Source organism: Pongo pygmaeus, chromosome 19, assembly GCF_028885625.2.
Source record: "Pongo pygmaeus isolate AG05252 chromosome 19, NHGRI_mPonPyg2-v2.0_pri, whole genome shotgun sequence".
In the NCBI taxonomy this organism is placed as follows: Eukaryota; Metazoa; Chordata; class Mammalia; order Primates; family Hominidae; genus Pongo; species Pongo pygmaeus.
In genome coordinates this window covers 85,097,670-85,114,561 of record NC_072392.2, presented here as the reverse complement: position 1 = coordinate 85,114,561, position 16,892 = coordinate 85,097,670, and positions in this window count along the sequence as shown.

The following is a 16,892-nucleotide window of genomic DNA, read 5'->3' as shown; positions in this document are numbered from 1 at the left end:
TCATGGGAGGGACCTGGTCGGGGGTAATTGAATCATGGGGGTGGGTTTTTCCCATGCTGTTCTCATGAAGTGAATAAGTCTCACGAGTTCTGATGGTTTTATAAAAGGGCAGTTCCCCTGCACATGCTCTCTCTCTCTGCCTGCTGCCATGTAAGATGTGCCTTTGCTCCTCCTTCACCTTCCACCATGATTGTGAGGCCTCCTCAGCCATGTGGAACTGTGAGTCCATTAAATGTCTTTTTCTTTGTAAATTACCTAGTCTGGGGTATGTTTTTATTAGCAGCATGAGAACAGACTTTGGTGTTCCAAAAACAGCCTTGCCATGGCTAATCTTGCACAGATGTCATTTCTTACCTGCCCAGAAGTGCAGGATCACTGGCTCTTTTGCTCACTCATCCTACAATTCAGAAGTGATCCTTGGGAAGGCTGCCTGCTGCTGCAGCAGGAACATCCACTTTGCAGTCACAGCCTTCTGAGTTTGAATCCCAGCTGTGCTACCCACGAGCTGTGTGACCCTGGGCAAGGTCTTTCACCTCTCTGGGCTCCCATTTCCTCATCCAAATATGGGAACTGATCCAGGACCTGCCTCCTAAGATTGCTGAGATAAGGAATGTCAGGAGTGTCAGTGGTCAGCATGGTGCTGACACCATTTGTTGTTGTCAATGTAAACAGGATGTCAGGCCCTTCCTGCCTCAGATCTATAGCAGGTACTGAAGAGACAAATCTGCCAATTTTCAAGGGAAATCTTTAAGAGCCTGCTTCACCATCCTAGAAGCCACTTGTCCAGCCAGCTAATAAAACACCAGTGGGGAGAGAAGCGATGCAGCTCTCTGGTGGAAGGCTCACCTGGTGCCTGCCTCTGCCCACCACCCCACCCCAGCCGTTGAGGTTGCCCCTCACCAAGGGTCTCCTGGGAGCCTCCTGATGTCAAAGGTGGGTCCCATTGTCCCAGCGTTGGTTGGAAAATAAGGTCACTATAATCAAAGCTCCCTTGGCACAGGACATCCAGGTCTGCCCTGGAGGGAGGGAATTGGCTTTCCCTGTGCTGCCTGCTGTCATAGGACCTGAGACCCGCAGCTGTTTCAAGGAATATTCTGGTCTTTGCCAAGCAGAAGGCTAGCACAGTGTGAGATCATGAGGATGGACCAGGCAGATCCTAGCTCATGGGCAGTGTGACCTTAGGCAGGTCACCTTACCTGCCTCTGTGAACCTCAGGGCTCTCATCTGTAAGATGGAGATCATACACCTGCTTCCAGAACTTTCCACACACCATCTCACTGAATCCTCGAAACTACCCTGGAAGACAGGCATCTTCAGCAAACTTCATTTTGCAGTTGAGAAAAGTGATGTTAAGGCGGTCCTTATGGCTGCTAAACAGCCATGCAGAAATCCAGCCCAGATCTGTCTGGATCCAGAACCTGGGCTCTGTCCTGTCACAGGCCTTTCCACTAACACAAACATTCATTCATTGGGAAAGGGGAGTCCCCTTGGCCCGCAGGTAGAGAGAAGTCCCCATACCACTGTACTCAGGATTGCCTGCTATCTCTGAAGGTGCCAGCTCCAAGCAGGCAGAGCCCCTCCCCAACCCCAGGCTGGCTGGGAGCAAGCTGGGAAGAGGTACAGTTGGCAAAACACATTAGCATCTTCTTATCTGCTAATTAATTTTGTGAAAAATTACTTATTTATCTACTTATTTTCACCCAAGAGCAATTGGGGTTACGGGAGTGTGATGACATGTTTCACATGTAAACGAAAATGCCTCTCACTGAGAGGTTTAAATCATCTCCCATGAGGCTCAAAGTCCAGGACGGTGACTAGGGGAGCAAACAAGAATCCCAGACATTATTTCAGTACAAAAGCCTGAGAAATATGGACAAGAGCAAGAATGGGGTCTTGTACTCCAGCATTCTGAAAAAAGATGCCCACAGCCCAGGATGGTGTCTGTGAAGGGTTACGAGACTGGGGTGGAATTAAAGGCCATTCCCGCTGGGTGTGGTGGCTCACGCCTGTAATCCCAGCACTTTGAGAGGCCAAGGTGGGCGGATTGCTTGAGCCCAGGAGTTTGACACCAGGCTGGGCAACATGGTGAAACTGTGACTCTACAAAAAATTTTTAAAAAATTAGCTGGTCATGATGGTGTGTGCCTGTAGTCCCAGCTACTGGAGAGACTGAGGTGGGAAGATTGCTTGAGCCCAAGAGGAAAAGGCTGCAGTAAACCGTGATCGTGGCACTGCACTACAGCCTGGGTGACAGAGCTATAGAGCCTGTCTCAAAAAATAAAATAAAATAAAATAAAATAAAAATTTAAAAGGCCATTCCTCACCTCCATGCCCTTGCTAGCACTGTTTTCACTGCCTGGAACACTCTTCCCCGCCTCGACTGTCTTGAAAACACCTCTCCATCTCTCAAATGTCAACTTAAGCAGCACTTCCTCTGGGATAGTTTTTGGGAACCTCAGGGTTGGCAAGCAGCCCTCCCTCCAATGCCTCATTAGCCTCTTAATAAGCCACCATAGCACCTGTAAATAAGTTAAGCATCTCAGTGGTTTCTAGGTTTGCCTCATGCCCAAGCATCCTGGGTGCTCCGTAAATGTTAGCTGAAGAAAGGATGAATGGTATGGAGCTATGGCTGCAGGCTGAGCTGGTGAGGGAAGGCTTCCTGGAGGAGGGGGCATTGAGCTGTGTATCAGTGATTATGGACATGGTCAGGTAGTGGGAAGAGTGTCTTTTTTTTTTTGAGATGGAGTCTTGCTCTGTCGCCCAGGCTGGAGTGCAGTGGCACGATCTCGGCTCACTGCAAGCTCCACCTCCTGGGTTCACGCCATTCTCCTGCCTCAGCCTCCTGAGTAGCTGGGACTGCAGGTGCCCGCCACCACGCTCGGCTAATTTTTTGTATTTTTAGTAGAGACGGGGTTTCACCGTGTTATCCAGGATGGTCTCGATCTCCTGACCTCGTGATCCACCTGCCTCAGCCTCCCAAAGTGCTGGGATTACAGGCGTGAGCCACCGCGTCCGGCCCTCTGGGAAGAGTGTCTTTTAGCACATGGCGCTGGCTGGCTCACTTACCTGGGGTCTTCCTTACCACACTGTAAGTTTCCTGAAGGTAGAAGTGAAGTCACATTTGATATTGTGTCGCAGTCTTAGCACTGTGTCTGGCACAGCATGAAATACTTGCTGAAAGAATGAATGAAAACATCATGTATAACCAACAGACACTGGCCCCAAAGCTGGCCAAGCTGAAGATTGTGGCTATCACTAAAATTCTGGTCATAACCTTTCGCTGTCTGTGTGATGCTGGGCAAAACCCTTCCCCTCTCTGAGCCTGTTTCCTCATCTGTTGATTGAAAGTGTCAGGGAAAGTGTGGTCTCTAGGATTCCTTCTGTTTGTCATCTTGGAGGTGGCCCTTCCTATGTTTGGAGAGCTTCCCACATTATGAATTTCCATCCTCTGCCCCCAGGTAGAAACCAGAACTCACTTTCCCAGCCTCCTTTGCTGCTATGGTACTGTCATGTGATCTGGACACCACCACTCAGATGCATAGGCATGAGCCTCCCATGGGCAGCGCAGTATTAGGCAACAGAGAGGCACTGCTTGTGCCTTGTCCTTTAGTGGGGAGGGACAGCAGTGGTGGAGTGAGTCCTGGTGGTAACACCCACGCAGGGCATACTTGTGGTGGGAGCTGAGGTGCCTGTGTTGGCGGCAGGAGCCTCTCTACTGGGAGCTACTGGTGGAACGTGCTGCCTCCTCCAAGCCTGATTCCCTGACCTCCTATGCAATCTGTGATTTGCGTACTAGCCCTTAAAAAAAATTCCATTTCAGCTGAGACAAGCTAGAGTGGGTCCTGGTGCTTGCACCTAAGAACCGTGATAAATGCACCATCCAACTTGAAGATTCCATCATTCCAAATAGGATCTGGTGGTCTAAGACTAGGTTTTAATTTGATTTGATTTTTTGAGACAGGGTCTCAATCTATCACTGAGGCTGGAGTGTAGTGGTGTGATCATGGCTCACTGCAGCCTCCACCTCCCAGGCTCAAGGGTTCCTCTGAGTAGCTCAGGCACACACCACCATGCCCAGCTAATTTTTAATTTTTTTTGGTAGAGACAGGGTCTCACAGTGTTGCCCAGGCTACTCTCAAACTCGGGCTAAAGCAGTCCTCCCACCTGGACCTCCTAATGAGCTGGATTACAGGCATGAGCCACTGTGCCCAGCCCTAAGACTAGGTTTTTAAATGAAGATAGAGTGGCTATTCCACAGTACTGATTTATAGGTCTGTTATCCAGCTTTCTTTGCCTTTCAGCACATGTTTCCTAGTCATTTTCAAAGGCTTGGAAAGCTGTGTTTTTGAGAGATCTCACCACTTCAAATCACTAATTTGGAGAAAATGTCTCAGACCATGGTGCTGGCCTTCACATCTCACTAAGATCCAGGGCCAATGCTATTTAGTTTTCTGCCAGGTGGATTCTGAATTTGGTGTCACATAGGAACAGAGACAAATATGCATTGCTCATCTGCACATAGACCTCAAAGCTGCAGTGCTGGACAGTGGGGCCGAAAGCAAAGGCTTTAGAGTTTGACAACCCTGAGTTCGAATCCCAGCTTGAGCACACACAAGCTGTGTGGCCCTAGCTATGTAATTTAAGCTCCTAGAGTCTCAGTTTTCTCATCTGCAGAATGAGGACAATAATGCCTACTTTGACAGTTGCTGTGAGGATTAAATGAAATAATGTTTGTATGGCAAGATAACATTGTTGATGTGTTTTCCAGAATCCATTTTCTATACCTGTATAAAATTCACCCCAGAATTTGGTAGCTTAAAACAGCAGTCATTTATTCGCTCATAATTCAGCAATTGGACAGGACTCGACAGAGCTAGGTCAACTCTGCTTCACAGGGTGTTGGTTGACAGTGGCTCTTCAGCTGAGCTGGCTTGAACAGCTGGGGGCTGGCTGGGTCTGCTCCCTCCTTCCTCTCTCTCCTCTTGATCTTTTAGTCCCTGGGGCCTTTCTCTTCCCATGATGTCTGCTTGGACTCTACAAGGCAGCTCCGGGCAACAACAGAGTGAAAAATGGAAGTTAGAAAAGCAACTCCTGTAACTCGCACAAGTTCTATAGGTCACTTCTGAGGTAGGAGGTGGGATTCAACCCCAGAGGCAGGGCTTGGTCTCCAGACCAGACTGAAGACTGGCTGAAACAGGGAAGAGGCAAAAGCACTGTATTAGTTCATTCTCACACTGCTATAAAGAACTGCCTGAGACTGGGTAATTTATAAAGAAAAGAGGCTTAATTGACTCATCTTTCTGCACGGCTGAGGAGGCCTCAGGAAACTTACAATCATAGCAGAAGGGGAAGCAGGCACGTCCTACATGGTGACAGGTGAAAGACAGAAGAAGGAACTGTCGAACACTTACAAAACCATCAAATCTCGTGAGAACTCACTCACTATCATGAGAACAGCATGGGGGAAACCGCCCGCATGATCCAATCACCTCCCACCAGGTCCCTCTCGAGACATGTAGGGATAATGGGAATTACAAATTGAGATGACGGTTGGAGACACAGAGCCCAGCCATATCAAATTCCTCTCCATAGGACATGCCTACCAGTGCCATGTCAGTTTACCATTGCCATGGCAATGCTAGGAAGTTACCCACCCCTTTCCATGGCAATGGCCCAATGACGGGGAAGTTACCATCCTTTTCTGGAAATTTCTGCATAACATGCCCCTTAATTTGCATGTAATTAAAAGTAGGTATAAATATGGCTGCAGAACTGCCCTGAACTGCTACTCTAGGCACAGTGCTCACGGGGTAGTCCGACTCTGCAAGGAGCCCGGACATCTGCTGCTACTGTGCTCTGCTGCTTCAATACAGGCTGCTGTCTAACACCACCAGCTTGCACTTGAATTGTTTCCTGGGTGTAGCCAAGAACCCTGCCAGGCTAAGACTTAGTTTGGGGGCTCACTTACCTCCGTCACTTCTACTGCCTTCAATTGGTCCTAGCAAATTGAAATCAGCCCAGATTCGGCATGAGGGTTCACACAAGGCTGTGACTTCAGAGAGGCAGGATTCATTGGAGGTCATCAGGGAAACTATAAAACATATCTTAGGTTTTTTTTTCTTGTTTTTTCCTCCCCCCTTTCCTGCCAACAGAGGCACCTAGACTCTTGCACATTGTCTTAGGGAAGAGATGCAACAGGACAGAACATAAAGAGGAAAACAAAAAGGATCTTCCTGGCTTTGGTTTTTAAAAGCCTAAGCCTGGCAAGGCAGGTATCACATCACCCTCTCCCTCCCGACACACAACTGTCAAGAAAGAGAGAGGGGACTCGAAACTGGCTTTGCTCTATAACGTAGCAAAGTAAAGACCCCAGCATCCCACAAGACTATGGATATGAAACAGAAATTAGGGAAAATAAAGCAAATTAGAAGCCAGTTACTCATCCTCAAATAATTTTGGTTTTTTATTTTTACATTTTATTTATTTGTTTATTTATTTGAGATAGGATCTCACTCTGTTGCCCAGGCTGGAGTGCAGTGGTGTGATCTCGGCTCATTGCAACCTCTGCCTCCCGGGTTCAAGCGATTCTCCTGCCTCAGCCTCTCAAGTAGCGGGGACTACAGGTGTGTGCCACCGCTCCCGGCTAATTTTTGTATTTTTAATAGAGATGAGGTTTCCCGGTGTTGGCCAGGCTGATCTCCTGACCTGAAGTCATCCGCCTGCCTCAGCCTCCCAAAGTCCTGAGATTACAGGCATGCACCACTGCATCTGGCCTTATTTTAATTATTGAATTGGTAAATACATTCTCGTCGTGGACAGTCGAAAGGTACAAGCATGTATAGATGGGAAGTCCTCTTCCTTCTCCTGGTCCCAGCCACCCAACTGTCCTCTCTAGATCAGCCAGAGTTGCTCAATTTACAGGTGTCTTTCCAGATAGTGAGTCTCTAAAAACAAGCAAATATATTTTTTCTCCTCCTTTTTTACAAAAATAACAACATACTATAAATTATATCCTATATCTTGCTTTTAACAATCTTATCAACATATCTTGGAGATAATCCCATTTCTGTATATAAGATCTTTCTTTTTTCCCCTTTATACCTATATATTTTTCCATTACGCAGCTGTATCATAATTTATTTAACAAGTCCCTATTGATTGGTTGTTTCTCAACTTTAACTAACACAAATTACACCACAATAATAATCTCACATATGTGTCATTTCACACGTGTACAATTCTGTTATGGGATTTGTAATTGTGATTGATATTGTCAAATTGATCTACATGAGGTTCTACTATTTAATGCCTCCGAGGTTCTACTATTTAATGCCTCCATCATCAATGTATGAGAGCACCTGTCTCCTCTCACATCTTCCAACATTCAGTATTATCAAATTATAACAATTTTGCCCATCTTGTAGGTAAAATATGGTATCTCAAGATAGTTAACATCTTTTCATTTATTTCAAAGCTATTAATATTTCTTTTCCAGTGAACTCCCTGATCGTAGTCCTTGCTTAGTTTTCTACTGGCTTATAGACTATTTTCTTATTGATGGGAAGGAGTTCTGTATATAATGGGGAATTTATGCAAATACATTTGGATCCTCCCTGGCTGCCTATTATGAAATCTGGAAATCACAGAGGGTTTACTTGTGAGATTGATTTTCTTTTCCCCTTGGTGCTTCATTTCTATTGTTGTCCTCTCAAGTTAGGACATCAAATTAACCAAACAGATAACATAGTCAGTGGAACGGAGTAATCATGAGGGTTTCTAAAAATCATAGAGGAAAGGAACACATCAATGTGCTGTCCCCCAAATCTAGAGCTAAGAAACCTCACTTTTTGCTGGGCATGTCTCTAGGGATGCTCAGCTAGGGATTGGCATGGTTGGTAATGACTTTTCTCCCCAGAGGCTGTATGAAGTCGTGGGCTCTGTCCTTGTCTACACAGCAAAACTGTAACATTCACATGCTTTACCCACCTTTGCTAAGTCTATTTTCTTGTTTCAATCCAGTTGGAGGTTGGTTGACTGCTGCAATGGGGAAAGATTAAGAAGTGAAGAGTAGGAGCGCTGGAATGAAATAGTGATGTGCTGGGCATTGCTATGTTTAGAATGTACTATCTCATACATGCCTCTTAGCAATCCTATTATTCCTATTTTTCAGACATGGAAACTGAGGAACAGAGAGATCACATATCTTGCACAAGGTCCTACAGTTGGTATGTAGAGAAACCAGGATCCAACCTCAGGAAGTCTAGCTCCAGAGTTCTCTATTTTACCCTATGGTTCACCTTATCTGGAGCCTACTGAATATTTTTGTCTTTTGTCCCCAGGAGACAGAATGACTATTTCAACAATGGCAAATAAGGTTCATCATGTATGCACACTCTGATTGCTTTGTGTTGGCTTCCTGGATCACTGGGTTGAAAAAGACCTAGGCTCTGTAGGAGGTGGTTGATTAATGATGTCTGCCATTCAGAACAAAGATGTAGCAGCAGGTGTACCTCATTTTTGCTGTCTCTGGACTATTCCATTGAAGCCTTTAGGTCCTGGATTATCCAATTAGCCCTGCCTTTCCTGACAGTGTGATCTCCCTCTGCCTTAATATCAGCCCTCAGTCCTCGGGGTTCTTCTCTCTGATATCCACACTCATTGCCTTTGCTTCTCTGTGCTCCCTAAAACGCCGACTCTCCTCCCACAGCCCAACTGCAATTAGTCCTACTTCCAGTGTGAGACTGCCCACGGTCGCCCCCCGACCTCACTCATCTTGGAAAGAGTGTCGTGATGTGAGTCAGCATTAATGAACTAATCTGAGATGTATCTCAACACCATCATAGTCCCTGAAGGTAGGAGCAAGTGGGGGGAAATTCATCCTTAGTCTCTGTCTCCCCCAGAGTCTAGCACAGAGCCTGCTGCAATTTGGATCCTCAACAAACATCTAGAAAATAAATAAATGAAAGAATAAATGGATGGCATTCTTTTGATGTTTCACATTTGTACATCTCACTCACTCTTTGGGAGCAGGGATGGTATCAACATAGCACCACTGTGATGGACGATAATAATTTCTTTAAATCTGTGAGGACAGAAATTGAGCTAATAAATCATCTTTCACAGGGTGGTTATGGAGAAATCTGAATGAGATAGAGAATAATAAATGCTTACAGCAGGAACTCAGTAAATATTTGACTGTTACTAATAGTAACAATAGCAATAATAATGTCACATATTGATTTAACTGTTGTAACTGTACAGAAGCTATTCATCTTATGCTTTTTCATGCTATTTATTCAATGCTTCTCTTTCACTGTCAATGTTAATACATAATTTATATCAGTTAGCTTTGGCTGTGTAACAACCCAAAAACTTAGTGTCTAAAAGCAATGATGATTTATACACTTTAAATGGGTAAACTTTATGGTATGTAATTTAGGCCTCAAAAAGATACTTAGAAAATAGCAACGAAGAGATTTTACTTTTTGCTTAACGAATTAGTAAAGATTTTTAAATTTGTTTTTTAAAGGTAATGTTCCCTGGACCCCTAGGGCTTCCTGAGGCCCTTTGAAGATCTGCAGGTGATCAAACTATTTTCATAATAATACTAAGATGTTTTTTGCCTTTTCTACTCTCATTCTCTCCCTGGTAGACAATGGAGCTTTCCACAGGCTCTATAATGTGTCATTTTGCAACATGTTGATGCAGAAGCAGATAGGACAATCCAGCATCTTTCATTAAGCTAGATTTTGATGAGATTTGCAAAAATGTAAATCCATGCCATTCTTCACACTAAATATTTTTTGTTTTGTAAATAACATGTTACCTTAATTTATGTTAGCATTTAAGGAGTTTATTGTCATTATTTTAAATGAATTAATCTTCTTAAAATCTCTATGCTTTAATTTCTAAAATAGCTAGTACCCACACCATCCCCTTTGCCTCTCTGTGCTCCCTAAAACGCAGCCACATATTGATAGAAGTAACTAACATAAACACAAACTCTTTGGGATCTTCAGTATTTTTTAAGAGTGTAGAAAAGCACTGAGACCAAGTTTGAGAACCGCCTCTGTACAGCAATGTGACAACATGATCTGAGGCCTTGAAAACGGAACTTTTCTTTAATCCAGCACTTCCATTTAAAAATAATTTGTCCTAAGGAAATAATCAGAGGTAGATCTTAAGATATTTTTGTAAGTATAGTCATCACAATCTCGTTTAAAATAGCAAAATATAAAAACGGTGTCAACGTCCATCCATAAGGAGATATTTCAATGAACAACAATGAAATAGAATACATATGGCTAACAAAAATACTATAAGATAGTACTTCATTGCAACAAAAGTGTTCACAATTCTTTAAGTTAAAAAAAGTAGAATACAATTTAGTCTGTAGAGTGTGATCCTATTCCCTTTTTGTTTAATTTAATGAATATGGGGGACTAGAATATACCTCCCAAAATATGAAAGATTGTTGAACTGAAGGCAATTAAGAAGAATCAAATACAGGACAGTGTTCCATCCTCCCTCTATTGCCTGAAAGCAGGACATAGATTTGCAAAGACAAGTATCCTGCCTCCCTCTCTACCAGACAGAACAAAGGTTAATCACGGAAGACAGCTTTAGATGACACCACAGGAATTTATATTAACAAGCTTTACAAACTAGCTTTTATCTGCCATTTACTTGTCTCTCCACCCCCTCAAATTTCTTCCCATAGAGACTCAAAGTCCTTTTCCTTAGTTTGGTCAATTCTCTAAAGATTCACACTTCTAGGCAACCTACAGAACAGGAGAAAATTTTTGCAATCTATCCATCTGACAAAGGGCTAATATCCAGAATCTACAAAGAACTTAAACAAATTTACAAGAAAAAAGCAAACAACCCCATCAAAAAGTGGGGAAAGAGTATGAACAGACATTTCTCAAAAGAAGACATTTATGTGGCCAACAAACATATGAAAAAAAGCTCGTCATCACTGGTCATTAGAGAAATGCAAATCAAAACCACAGTGAGATATCATTTCATGCCAGTTAGAATGGTGATCACTAAAAAGTCAGGAAACAACAGATGCTGGAGAGGATGTGGAGGAATTGGGATGCTTTTACACTGTTGGTGGGAGTATAAATTAGTTCAACCATTGTGGAAGACAGTGTGGTGATTCCTCAAGGATCTAGAGCCAGAAATACCATTTGACCCAGCAATCCCATTACTGGGTATACGCCCAAAGGATTATAAATCATTCTACTATAAAGACACATGCACACGTATGTTTATTGCAGCACTGTTCACAAGACCAAAGACTTGGAACCAACCCAAATGCCCCTCAGTGATAGACTGGATAAAGAAAATGTGGCACGTATACACCATGGAATACTATGCAGCCATAAAAAGGATGAGTTTATGTCCTTTGCAGGGACATGGATGAAGTTGGAAGCCATCATTCTCAGCAAACACAGGAACAGAAAACCAAACACTGCATGTTCTCACTCATAAGTAGGAGTTGAACAATGAGAACACATGGACACAGGGAGGAGAACATCACACACTAGGGCCTGTTGGGGAGTCAGGGGCTGGGGGAAGGATAGCATTAGGAGAAATACCTAATGTAGATGATGGGTTGATGGGTGCAGCAAACCACCATGGCACATGCATACCTATGTAACAAACCTGCACGTTCTGCACACGTATCCCAGAACTTAAAGTATAATAATAATAAAAAGATGTATTGTTCTTTGTTGAAGATGCTATAGAAGTTAGAATTCAAAGCCACCTCTTTGAGAACTATTAATTCTCTGGTTGTCTCCCATGCATATATGAAATATACATGTTAATAAATTTCTGCTTGTTTTTCTCTTGTTAATCTATCCCTTGTAACAGGGTTCCTTTGCAACTAAGAACCTACTGGAGGTTATTATTACTCTCCATGCAATATTGTGCAATGTTGTACATGAATGTCTATGCAATATGGTGAAAAAAATATTTGGTCTTCCTCCTCATTCCCTGTCATACAGCTCTAAAAACCTTTGGAGTCTCCAGAGTGATAAGAATATCCTTTGTGTGATAAGGAATGACTGGTGGCCAGGAGTTCCCTAGGTAGCTTCAGGATGGGGGTTGGTTACTGGAAAGACTAAAGTATGATTAGGAGGTTGGAACTTTTAGCCCCACCCCCCAACCTCTTGGGAGGGAGAGGAACTGAAGGTTAAGTTGATCACCATTGGTCAATAATGTAATCAATCGTGCCTATGTAATGAAGCCTCAGTAAAAATCCCAAAGGAAAGGGTTAAGAGAGCCTCCAGATAGCTAAACACAATGTAGGTTCTTGAAGGGTGGCATGCCCAGAGAAGGCATGGATGCTCTGCACTCCTCACCCCTGCAGCTTGGCCTATGCATCTCTTCCATCTGGCCATTCGTCTGTATCCTTCGTAATGTTCTTTATCATAAATGGGTAGTAAAGTGTTTCCCTGAGTTCTGTGAGCCACTCTAGAAAATTGATTGAACCCAAGAGGGGGTCTTGGGAACCCCAACTTATAGCAGGTTGGTCAGAAGTATAGGTGACAACCTACTATGTGTGACTGGCATCTGAGGTGCGGGGTAGTCTTGTGGGACTGAGTCCTCAACCTATGGGATCATACACTATCTCCAGGTAGACATGGTCAGAGTTGAATATAATAAGAGGACACCCAGCTAGAGTCTGCTGGAGAATTGCTTGGTATGTGGAGAAACAACCCCAACATAGCAGGTGTTGGAAGTGTTGTGTTGAGTAGTGTGTTAGTTAGTTTTCATGCTGCTGATAAAGACATACCCAAGACTGGGAAGAAAAAGAGGTTTAATGGACTTACAGTTCCACATGGTGGGAGAGGCCTCATAGTCATGGTGAAAGGCAAAGAGGGGCAAGTCATGTCTTACATAGATGGCAGCAGGCAGAGAGAGAGAGAGAGAGCTTGTGCAGGGAAACTCCCATTTTTAAAACCATCAGATCTCATGAGACTCATTCACTATCATGAGAACAGTGCAGGAAAGACCCACCCCATAATTCAATCACCTCCCACCAGATTCCTTCCACAACACATGGGAATTGTGGGAGTTACAATTCAAGATGAGATTTGGGTGGGGACACAGCCAAACCATATCAAGTAGAGAGTAGAAAAACCACTTTGGCTTTTCCAAAATCTCAGAATACAAAGGAAAAAAGAGTTTGTTGTTTTTTTCCTAACATATCAGAATCTATACATAGTAGATATCTTTGTATGCATAAAACAAAGAATACTGAATGTTAAGAGCAGTAGTATGTATTTTCAAAACATTATATAAAATATGTATCACTGTATTAACTGAAAAACTGGGCAAAAAACATTATTAAAGATTAAAAATCAATGATGATTTCTTTAGCCCACAGTTTTGTGAGTTGGCAGTTTAGACTGGGCTCATCTAAGTGGTTCTTCTGGTCTGAGCCAGACTTAGCCAATGTTGGCTGGGCTCACCCATGTGTCTGTATTCAGCTGCCAGTCAGCTCGGTGGTGCTGCCTCTGGACGTTAGCTGGCTGCTGGCTGTGATGCTGTGATGTGTCTCTCATCACCATCACCCAGCAGGCTGGTCCGGACTCCTTCACGTGATGGCTTACGGTTCCCAGAGCAGCAAGAGGGGAAGGTGCAAGACCTCTTGATGCTTATGATTAGCAATCACATGTCAGTTTCATGGTATTCCATTGGCCAATGCAAGACAAGCCCAGATTCAAAGGGTGGTGAAATCAATGACTTCATCTCTTACTGGGAGGAGCTGCAAAATATCCTGGTGCTTTATGCAATCCACCACATAATAATACCAAAGACCCATTTATGTGACAGAGATTTAGTTTATGCCAAGCACTGCGTTAGGTGCATGGTCTTTGCTCCCAGTCAGGGAGAGGGACGCACATCTCGCTAGGATACAATTTCATGCACTCAGAATCCCAAGCACAGAGTAGCTGCTCAGGAGATATTTGTGGAAGAAGGAATAGAGTTCGCACAACCCCATGCTCCTCCTACCAACCCCACTAATAAGCTTTGTTATTCTTCCCCTGTCATGATATGTCACATGGCATCAGCAAATCGTTCAGACGCAAATTCACATGAAAGCAAAGAAAGGTTTCTTCTAAGATGAACAGACAATATGCTGAGTTGTCACGGGGTGTGGTCTGATCCAGTACCAGCAAACTGCTCGCTGCTCCACTTTATACGGGAGAGGGAAACCAGCGAAGAGCTATTCATTTAGGAGAAAATCATTACTCTGGATTTAGACACGAGCAGACAAGCATATGAAAAGAACACATTTCTTTGATGTTGCCACTGATACTGAGTCTTGACGCTCCAGAAGACAGACTTGCTAGGCTGAGATTCACAAACAAGCTTCAGAGAGAAGAGGAGGCCAGCAGGAGAGGAGGCTGGAGAAGGGGTGTGTGCGCATGTGTGTGTGGTGTGTGTGTGTATGTGTGTGTGAAAGAGTGAGAGAGCATGCTTCAAATCTTTTCATCTCTGAGAACAGAACACAGGATACCTGTGAAGATTTTGGTTTACTTTAGATTTTTATTTATTAGAAAAAAAAAATCAATGACTTAGTCCCAGGAGGCTTCCTCCTCCAGGGAGAAGGTAGTGCTTGGAGCAGAACCTGCACCTGCTGTCTGCATCTCTCTCCCTGCTCTGCACTTTCAGAGGCAGCCGCTCACCAAAGCAGGACCACGAAAGTGCAGCCACAGGTGTGCCATCTGGAAACCGGCCTATCACTCCCTCTGAAGAGCTCACAGCATCTCATGATATGCAAAGAGAGCAATGCCCAGGGATGCTCTCGCCTTGTCCTGGTCCTCTCCTGGCCCTGGAATGCAGAACAGCTTGAGTTCCTTGCAAGTCAGAGCAGAAGAGGCTGGTCAGGAGGAATGAAGGGATGTGGGCTTTTTCATCTTCTGGGCCTGTGAAGTGCCATGGGCAGGACTGTCCACAGTGGTTAAAAAGCGTGGACTTGGCCGGGCGTGGTGGCTCATGCCTGTAATCCCAGCGCTTTGGGAGTCCGAGGCAGGTGGATCACTTGAGGTCAGGAGTTCAAGACCAGCCTGGCCAACATGGCGAAACCCTGTCTCTACTAAAAATACAAAAATTAGCCAGGCATGGTTGCTCACACCTTTAGTCCCAGGTACTCCAGAGGCTGAGGCAGGAGAATCGCTTGAACCAGGGAGGCAGAGGTTGCAGTGAGCCAAGATTGCACCAGCCTGGGTGACAGAGCGAGACTCTGTCTCAAAAAAAAAAAAAAAAAAAGAAGGGGCAGTTATGCATTTCACCTGGGACACCCAGGGGAGTGTATTATGCAGATGAGTGGATTTGAGTCAGAATTCTTTTGATTGTAAGTGACAGAAGCACTCAATCAAGGTTAAGCCAAAAGGAATGTATTTGGTTTGTTGGATGAGTTGAAGAACTAGCTGTGGGAAGTGCAGGGATGTAGCTGGAAACTCGGGGATAGCTGCATCTTTACAAAGACCCAAATGCCACCAGGACCATTTCCATCTCCGAGCACTGCTGCTCCGCCCGTGGTTTCCTTCTGCATTGTTAGCTAGTCCATGTTGTTGGAGGGAAGCACAAGCACAGCCTTTGGACATGTCCCATTGTGACTTCTCCATCCAGGCACTCACTGGGCTCCTGAGCAAATTGCTCTGTGCCAGCTCAGTGGGCACTCCCCAACGTCCCTTCTAATCATTCCCGTCCTTGCCCAGAGGTCCTCTCAGAGCCCAGTCTCTTCTTTTCTGATTTTGTTCCCCTCCCCTCTCCTCCTGACCATTCCCGCCCACCCAGGCCTCCAGCAAGACTGAGCAGCACTTTGGTGGCCAACTGGGGCAGACAATTGGAAATGCAGGAGCCATGTCCACCCCAGAAAGGTATCGTTCAAACCCTTATTAGTGAGCCCCTTGCTACCATCAGATCATTGGTGGTGGGGCTCACTGCGCTGGCCTCCCAAGCCAAGCAAAGTCTTCAAAACTATCTTGGGGAAATGCTAATGCACTAGCAGGGAGGAACAGGAAGAAGAAGGTCCCAGTTCCCTTCCCCAGCTGGACCTGTTCTCTGGGTCAACCTGGGGTTCAAGGAGCAGGAGCTATAACAAGGCTTTTGGGCTTGGAATAAAGGGATAGCTTAAAAACAAACACAGAAACACAGCGGCAGCAGCAATAAGACCAGTGCCCCAGACACAAGGATAGGGCTGAGGGGCAAGAAGGCAAAAGACAGGCCAAAGGCAAAGGGTCCCAACCAGAGAGAGCAGGATGGGAGGGGGCCCACCAGGAGGGCAAAGCAAAGTGGAGGGGCCCCTGGTGAGGGTCACATGGCAGAGCCAGGGAAGCTCCGCAGGGGTCGAGGACTAGCGGGTGCCTGCAGCCTGACCGTGGGGACATAGCAGCCGGTAGGCAAGAGTCCAAGGTGGTTCAGAAAGGTCCATTGGAGGATCACTCCATCCTGCCCACTGCATGGGCCTCTGTAAATGCTCTCAGTTGAGCAAAGACTCTCAAGAGATTCTGCCCACTGTTTAAGAATGACCAGGCTCTGGGAGGCCGAGGCGGGTGGACCATGAGTTCAGGAGATTGAGACCATCCTGGCTAACATGGTGAAACACCGCCTCTACTAAAAATACAAAAAAAATTAGCCAGGCATGGTGGCGGGCGCCTGTAGTCCCAGCTACTTGGGAGGCTGAGGCAGGAGAATGGTGTGAACCTGGGACGGGGAGGTTGCAGTGAGCTGAGATCGCACCACTGCACTCTAGCCTGGGCGACAGAATGAGACTCCGTCTCAAAAAAAAACAAAAAAAACCAAAAAAAAAAAAAGAATGACCGGGCTCAAAGTGAGCCCCTATTCTGACTGACAACTTCTTTGCACGCT